General features: G+C 55.3%; 1 long non-coding RNA gene across 1 annotated transcript; it reads left to right on the plus strand.

Annotated features, from left to right (window-relative positions):
- The first annotated feature begins 75 nt into the window (after positions 1-75).
- Positions 76-7,807, plus strand: LOC121135482. Its single transcript, XR_005872586.1, has 2 exons — positions 76-1,021; positions 7,379-7,807. It is a non-coding gene; the product is annotated as an uncharacterized LOC121135482 (long non-coding RNA).
- The last annotated feature ends 801 nt before the right edge of the window (positions 7,808-8,608 follow it).

Genomic DNA, 8,608 nt, shown 5'->3' on the forward strand with positions numbered 1-8,608 from the left:
CGTGGGCTTAGGGGCGGGGCCGGGACCCGGGCGAGAGAGGCCCAGACAATGCGGGGAGAGGGAGGACGGGAGCGCGGACGGACGGGGCGCGCACCGGGGGGAAAGCGCAGCACAGAGCTCTGACCCGGGCGCGCGGGCTGGGCGTGAGCGTGATGACTTGGCGGGAGCCAGTGGGGGAGCACTCGGGAGAGCGGAAGGTCGGGAGGGTCGCGTGAAGGTGCAAAGGTGTGCGTGCGTGTCCGCGCAGGCGTAGCCAGGGCGAGTGGGGCTCCCCAGAGGATGCTGCACGGGAGACACGCGGAAGATGCGCAGGAGATGGCTCGGAGCGTGCGCGAGAGATGCACGAGAGATGCGTGGGAGAGGCGCGGAGATGCACGGGGGAATGCTTGGAAGCCGCACGGGAGATGCTCTGCGTTTGTGCAGAAGATGCTCAGGCGACCCACAGGGGGTGCGTGGGAGATGCTCTGGAGATGCGCTCGGAGGGCGATGCTCCGAAGCGCGCGGAGATGCGGGGTGCTGGCATGCTCTGTGAGTGTGAGCTTTGGGGGAGAGGAGTGTGATGTGGCAGCCGAGCAGAAAAGAGAGAGAGGCTTGGCAAGGGGTGGCTGGGCAGGTACAGACTTCTCTGGCAGGGCCTAGAATGGGAGCAGCTCCCGCTGTCTGGTCCTCATCATGAAGCCTCAAGTTTCAGTCTTGGTTCCCTGGGAGGGGCCCCCAGAAGGCTAGCCAGACTGGAAGGAAGTCTTAATCCTGGACCCTGGGGAGGGAGAGGCTCCCGGGCCAACCTTCCAGGTTGGCAACAGGCTTTTCCCCACTGCCTGCCCTGACTGTCTGTGGCCCTCTGCCCAACCTGGAGGCTTTCTCACCCCTCCAGACTTCGGTCCATGCTCTCACTTGGGCGTGGGTTCCGCTGAGCCCGCTCTGTGGACACCAGAAGGCCCGAAGCAGGCTTAAATGACCCAGAAGAGTGGGAAACTGCTATGTGAGAGGCCTCTGCTTTCACAGGACTCAAGGACCACAGGTAACCTGGATCCACATAGGCCACTTCTGGAAAGCCCTTCCCTTTTGTCTCCATCCCTTCTAAGGGGTTGTACATCCAGATCAACCAAGGGTTGTCGTCACACAGAACAGGGCCCTGTCCTCGGGGCCTAAAACTCCCACCATGTCTCAGGGGCCATGCCTCCCAGCATCATCCCTTCTGAGCTCAGGACCAAAACTCCCAGCATCGTATCCCGGGGGACCATGGCTCCCAGCATCCTCTCCGTCCTTTCCACTCTGACTTCGGACCACGGCAGTGAGCAGCCTCGTTCCATTCCCAATCGGTTTACCACGCCCACTGGGGAAAGGGTGATCAAGCCAGTCACCTCTGTGACTCGGGTAAGGTGACACTGTTCAGGGACACTTGCTCAGGGTGTATTGGCCTGTTTTCTGTTGTCGGGACGTGACAGAGACTGGATGAGTTAGGAAGGAAGGAGGTTTCTTTCGGCAAACTGTGAGCTGCACCTGCTGTTGGCCTTGGGGCTGAGAGTCCTCAGGGTGTCACATGACGGGAGACTGGGAGCACACGTGGCTCTCGAGGTCTCCTTCTTAGCCAGCTGTCAGTGTTCAATCATGAGGGCTCCGCCCTGGTGACTTCATTGATCCTAAGCGGCTCAGCGGGCCCCACCTCTGAGCACCCATAGTTAGGCTAAGTTCCCATCCTCTTAATGGCTCACAGGGGATTAAATGTCTCGTGTGTGTGTGTGTGTGTGTGTGTGTGTGTGTGTGTGAGTGTGTGTGTGTGTGTGAATGTGTTTCTGTGTGAATGTGTATTTGTATATGTATGTGTTTCTGTCTTTGTGTGTATATATGTGTGTTTCCGCATGAATGTGTATGTGTGTTTCTATGTGTGTGTACACATATGTGTTTCTGTGTGAATTTGTGTGTATAATGTGTGTTTCTGTGTATTTGTGTGTATGTATGTGTTTCTGTGTGAATGTGTGTGTTTGTGTTTCTGTGTATGTGTTTCTATGTGTATATGTGTGTGTGTGTTTGTGTGAATGCATATGTTTCTGTATGAAATGTGTGTGTTTCTGTGTGTATGTGTATGTGTATGGGTTTTTTTTTTTCTGAGACAGGGTTTCTCTGTATTGTTTTGAGGCTGTCCTGGAACTCGCTGTGTAGACCAGGCTGGCCTCTAACTCACAGAGATCCGCCTGCCTCTGCCTCCTGAGTGCTGGGATTAAAGGCGTGTGCCACCAACACCCGGCTTATGTTTGGGTATCTGTGTTTAGGTGTGTGTATATCTGTGTTTATGTGTATATTTGTGTTTCTGTGTGAATGTCTATGTATTTGTGCGTGTGTCTCTGTGTTTGTTTTTTGTTTGTTTGTTTTCATTTTTTGTTTGTTTGTTTGAGACAGGGTTTCTCTGTGTCCTGGAACTAGCTCTTATAGACCAGGCTGCTCTTGAACTCACAGAGATCCGCCTGCCTCTGCCTCCCGAGTGCTGGGATTAAAGGTGCCTGGCTCTGCGTGTGTTGGTATGGGTCTGTGTGTGTTCCTGTGTGTGGCAGCAGGCACAGAACCTTAGGTGTCCGTTCTGCTGGGGTGTGTCTTTTCTTCCCTTTGAGATAATCAAATATACTAGACTGCCGAGTGGACAAAGCCCCCGTCTCAGTCTCTTGGCTCCTGGGACTAAAAGCACACACCACCATGCCTGGCTACGTTTCACATGGGTTCTGGGACTCGAACACGGGTCCTGTGCTTGCACACTGAGCATTTCACTGAGTCATCCAGCTCCCCAGCCCAGGATGGACTTTCAACACAGAAACTGTTGCCGTGTGTTCAAGACCCACAAGGGAGCAACTCACAGACCTTTTCCCGACACCGACACAAGGGGGTGAGCGTCCCCTCAGTCAGTCAAGCACTAATGGATGTCTTCCTCCCCAACTCGTGTCCCTCTGGGAGAGACTGGCTCATCTGTCAGCTTCGCATCCTCTGTGGGAGGGCAGGTCCCTGGGAGAGGAGAGGTCCTGGCCCTTCAAGGCACTCTGTTCATAGGGTTTTGGTGTGCGTGATACACAGACACACACACACACGCACGCACACACACACACACACACACCAACAAAAAAACAACCCAACTGGTGAAGGAGAAATGATTCCAGTGGGCTGGAGACAAGGCTCGGGGGGAGGGGAGAGGGGATCCCTTACCCAGTGGGCACAGAACCCCATGCTATCCTTAGCACCCCAGAAGCTGGGCATGGTGGCTCACGCCTGCGCCTGCGTTCTCAGTGCCCAGGAGGAGGCAGGAGTTTAAAGCCAGCTTCCACTACGTAGCTGGGGCCCGTAGGGCCTCCCCGAGACCCCGTTTCAGTGAGGGAGGTGATCTCTTCTGAGGTTCCTCCCCCTGCCCAGCCCCACTAGTAATTCTAGCCCCAGGACTATCCTATCTGCCAGCCATCTTTTAAGATGAGGTTCTCAGGATAGACGGATGGATGGATGGCCAGGTCAAGCCAAAGCTACAGGGCGATGGCTGTGTGTGTGTGTGTGTGTGTGTGTGCGTGCGTGCGTGCGTGCGTGCGTGTGTGTGTGTTCTCATACAGGGAAGCCACAGGGGACTGTCAGCTCCCTTGGAGCTGGAATTATAGGTGTTTGTTACATGTGCGGTAGGACCCCAACTCCGGTGCTCAGGATTGACAGCGGGTGCTCTTAACCACTGAGCCATCTCTCAGTCCCCTCCCCCCACCTCTCTCCTCCTCCTCCTCCTCCTCCCCCTCCCCTCCCCTTCCTCCTCCTCCTCCCTGCCTCACTTGGTAGCCCAGGTTTGACCTCGGATCTTCCGCGTGTCCCTTGGGTCCTGGGATTTGTGTCTCATGCCCCCAGATGGCTGCCACTCACCTATCCCTAAGCCAGTATCTACGGCTGGGGGGGGGCGAGGGTTGGATGAGAATGGCCCCTGCAGGTGCATGTATTGGAATATCTGGTCTCCAGTTGGTGGAACTGCTTGGGAAGGCTGAGGGGTGTGGCCTTGGAGGGGGGCATCACTGGGGTGAGCTTTGAGGGTTCCAACAACTGGCACTGTTCCTGCTTGGCTCTCTCTGCCTGGCGCTCGGGAAGACGTGAGCTCTCTCAGGCGTCCCTGTCACCATTCCTCGGCCCCTCCATCAAGGACTCTAACAAGCCCGATTAAAGGCTTTAATTTTTTTTTAATCCCTTACATACATTGTATCTTGACTGCAATTTCCCCGCCTCCACTCCTCGCAGGCCCCTTCACCTCCCCTCTTCCCTAGGTCCATTCCTCCACCCCTCCCCCCTCCTCCGCCCCTCCCCTCTCCTCCCCTCCCCCTCCTCCACCCCTCCGCCCCTCCCCCACTCCTCCGCCCCCCACTCCTCAAAAGAGCAGGTCTCCCAGGGATATCAAACAAACACAGCATAACAACCTAACAAGGCTAGGCACACACCCTCAGAGCAAGGCTGGGTAAGGCAATCCAGTAGGAGGAAAAGGGCCCCGAGCACAGGCAACGGAGTCAGAGACTCCCCACTCCCGCTGTGAGGAGTCCCACAGGAACACCAAGTTATACCTTACATGTACACAGAGGACCCAGCTCAGACCCTGTGAGCCCTGCCAGGTTGATCCTGTGGGTGGTGCTCTCCCGGAGTCCTCGAGCCCTCTGGCTCCTACAACCCTTCCTCCCCCTCTTCTTTGGGGTTCCCCTGGCTCTGTGGGTCTCTGCATCTGCTCCCATCAGCTGCGGGATGACGCCTCTCTGATGTATTGTTAGGATATCATTTCATTGATAAAGGGATATCACTTTATTGATAAAGGCTTTCTTTCATCCCTTGCTTTGGTCAAAGTGGTTTTTGTTCGGTTTTTTTAATATTAATTTTTATTATGTTTGCATTGGTGTTTTGCCTGCATGTGTGTCTGTGTGAGGGTGTCAGATCTTGGAGTTACAGACAGTCCTGAGCTGCCATGCGGGTGCTGGGAACTGAACCTGGGTCCTCTGGAAGAGTAGTCAGTGCTCTTAACCACTGAGCCATCTCTCCAGCTCCAGACAAAGTGTTTTGGCACAGCTTTGGAGCCTCAGATAAGCCGCTGGCCAAGGAGCGGGACTCTGCTAATTGCATCCGAGAGGACCATAGGGTTCACCTCTGGTTAGAGAGGAAATCAGCACAGGTGGATGACGGGGAGGCAGCTGCTGGGCCCACCCCCTGTGGGAGGAAACACTGGCCGGGCAAGGGGAGCTGCTTACCCTGCCCCTGCTTACCCTGCCCCTGCTCACCCTGCCCCTGTTTACCCTGCCCCTGTTTACCCTGCCCCTGCTTACCCTGCCCCTGTTTACCCTGCCCCTGTTTACCCTGCCCCTGTTTACCCTGCCCCTGCTTACCCTGCCCCTGCTTACCCTGCCCCTGCTCACCCTGCCCCTGCTCACCCTGCCCCTGCTCACCCTGCCCCTGTTTACCCTGCCCCTGCTCACCCTGCCCCTGCTCACCCTGCCCCTGCTCACCCTGCCCCTGTTTACCCTGCCCCTGCTTACCCTGCCCCTGCTTACCCTGCCCCTGCTTACCCTGCCCCTGTTTACCCTGCCCCTGCTTACCCTGCCCCTGCTTACCCTGCCCCTGCTCACCCTGCCCCTGCTCACCCTGCCCCTGCTCACCCTGCCCCTGCTCACCCTGCCCCTGCTTACCCTGCCCCTTTGCTCGTTACTCTGGTGTCTATGCCTTTTGATAAGCAAGTGACACTAGGGTGTGGCTAAACAAGTCAGGGAAATGGAACACCCAGCGGGGTTTGTCCACTGAGCGTTCAAAAGCAGGTTTTTCCTCGTTTTCCCAGAGAAATCACCAGAATAAATGACCCCTTTGCTAATGCCTCCCAACAAGGGTGTGCTGCCTGGCACGGAGGCAGCCATCTTGAGATCATGAGGTAGACAGTCCTGGGCCATGTAATTAATTCGTGGTGGAACCACTGAGTTAACCAACCCAGGGGTTCCCCTAAGTCACGACTGCTTCTTCTATGAGAAAATCGATTTCCTTTTTGCTTCCAACCGTTCTGAGTTGGGTGCAGCTTGGCCCTGTGATTCATACCGAGAGCGTGTGGACACAATCCTGCTTGCCAACCAGAGCGTTCTAAGTGGTGGGAACTTCTTCGGCTTTTTTCTTCACTCTCTTCTTACTTGTGGCAAGAGCCCTCCCACAGGGTCCGTTTCCCGGCTCCGGGAAGAGTGGGCTGTGCTTCCTGAGAACCTCAGGATGGGCCGACCTCCCTGGCCCTACGCAGAGGGGAGAGGGGAGCCGTGGGCAGCTCTGGCCTTGGTGGATCCTTAGCCAAAGCGTGAGGACCTGGAGGAAAGGGATTCAAGGGTTTTTAGTCTTCAGCCCCACAGTGGGCGCGCTTGTCTGCTATGTGGGAAGTCCAGGTCGGCAGTCTAGGGAAAGAAACAAGAAAGCTTGGGAGAAATGTGAGTGGGATGGAGGCGGGAGAGAGAGAGAGACAGAGAAAGACAGAGAGAGGGAGGGAGAGAGAGAGAGAGGGAGGGAGAGAGAGAGACAGACAGACAGACAGAGAGAGAAGAGAGAGAGAGGGAGAGAGAAGGAGAGAGAGAGAGAGAGAGAGATGGAGGTAAGGAGAGAGAGAGAGAGGGAAAGAGAGAGAGAGATGGAGGTAAGGAGAGAGAGAGAGAGGGAAAGAGAGAGAGAGATGGAGGTAAGGAGAGAGAGAGAGAGAGACAGAGGGAGAGAGAAGGGAAAGGGGGGAGGGAGGAAAAGAGAGAGGGAGAGAGAGGGAGGGGGAAGAGAGACAGAGAGAGACAGAGACAGAGAAGGAGAGACAGAGAGAGGGAGGGTGAGCGAGAGAGAGAGAGGGAGAGAAAGACAGGGAGAGAGAGAGAGGGGGGTGAGAGAGAGAGAGGGAGAGAGGGAGTGATGAAAGGGAGAGAGGAGGGGAGGGACTCTGAGGGCTGGGAGACGACTCAGTAGACAGTGTTTGGCCCGCAAGCCTGAGGACTTGAGTTTGACGTCCAGAACCCACAAAAAAAGCTGAGGTGTGGTGGCCCTGGCTTGTAAGTCCATCATGGACGTGGGGGTGACTGGGGTGGCCCTGGAGCGTGATGACCAGCGGGCCTAGCCAACCCCCGGCCAGTGAGAAGTGAGAGGGACTTGTCTTAAAACCAAGGTGGCCTGGGGATGGCAGCCAAGGCTGTCCTGTTGAACAGGCCGCTCACGCATGCATGCAGGTCTGCATGCGTGTGCACACACACTCACATGTGCACAGGAGCGCGGGAGGGGGCGGAGTCTGCAGGAAGGCGCTTCCTCTGATTCCCACGGCTTTCAGGTTCCTTCTGGTCCCTGGCGAACCCCAGGAGGCCCAGGACTTACTTAGATTGTAACCTCCCTATAGGATACCAGTTGCTGCTTAAGTTGGCGCAAAGGGAATTTAACTCTTGCAGCCAAAGATCCTGGAAGACCAACTCGGGAGCCGGTGACACCGAGGCCTAGAACAGGCTGTGGAATAGAGAAACGCGACCTTAGCCTTTAATATGTGCCCGAGGACACCAGAGGGCGACCATTTCTATCCTCTGAGCCCCACCACAAGGCATCATGGAAGAGGGAGCCTTCGCCTCAGTGTCTTTTGCAAGGCATCATGGGAGAGGGAGCCTTCGCCTCAGTGTCTTGCAAGGCATCATGGAAGAGGGAGCCTTCGCCTCAGTGTCTTTTGCAAGGCATCATGGTGACGTTATCTTCCGTTTGAAACAGGAAGCATCTGATGCAACATCATCTTCGGCCCTCTCTGCTGCAGGGCATCATGGGAAATACAGTCTTGGCTCAATTATTGTTATTTTTTTTCTTGAAAGGCATTTGCAATAATATAGTCTGGGGGCTTGGATATGGCTCTGTTGGTACAGCATCTGGCCCCAGAAATATGAGAGCTTGAGTTCAGCTCCCCAGGACCCCTGTGGAAAACCCAGACACACTCCCAATGTAACTTCAGTGCTTGTGAGACAGGAGGTTTCCTGGAGCTGTCTGGCAGCCAGTATAGTCAAACTGACAGGCTCAGGGTTCCGTGAGACCCTGTCTCAAAACAGTGGGGGGGGGGCTGGAGAGACGGCTCAGAGTTAAGAGGACCCGGGTTCACATTCCCTGGCAGCTTACAACTGTCTGTAGTTCTAGTTCCAGGGGATCTGACACCCTCAGACAAATGTGCAGGCAAAGCACCAACGCATATAAAATAAAAATAAATAAATCATAAAAAAACAAACATGCTGGGCGTTGGTGGTGCACAGCTTTAATCCCAGCACTCGGGAGGCAGAGGCAGGCGGATCTCTGTGAGTTCAAGGCCAGCCTGGTCTACAGAGTGAGTTCCAGGTCAGCCTCTAAAACAATGCAGAGAAACCCTGTCTCGAAAAACCAAAACAAACAAACAACAAAAAAAGACAGTGAGGTGAAGAGCCGGGCATTGGTGGCACACACCTTAATCCCAGCACTCGGGAGACCGAGGCAGGCAGATCTCTGAGTTCGAGGCCAGCCTGGTCTACAAAGGGAGTTCCAGGACAGCCAGAGCTACATAGTGAGACCCTTTCTTGAAAACAAAAAAACAAAGAAAAAAGACACACCCCCTTTCATTGTCCCA

The sequence above is a fragment of the Mesocricetus auratus genome, unplaced genomic scaffold (assembly GCF_017639785.1).
Source record: "Mesocricetus auratus isolate SY011 unplaced genomic scaffold, BCM_Maur_2.0 Super-Scaffold_100038, whole genome shotgun sequence".
NCBI classification, from domain to species: Eukaryota; Metazoa; Chordata; class Mammalia; order Rodentia; family Cricetidae; genus Mesocricetus; species Mesocricetus auratus.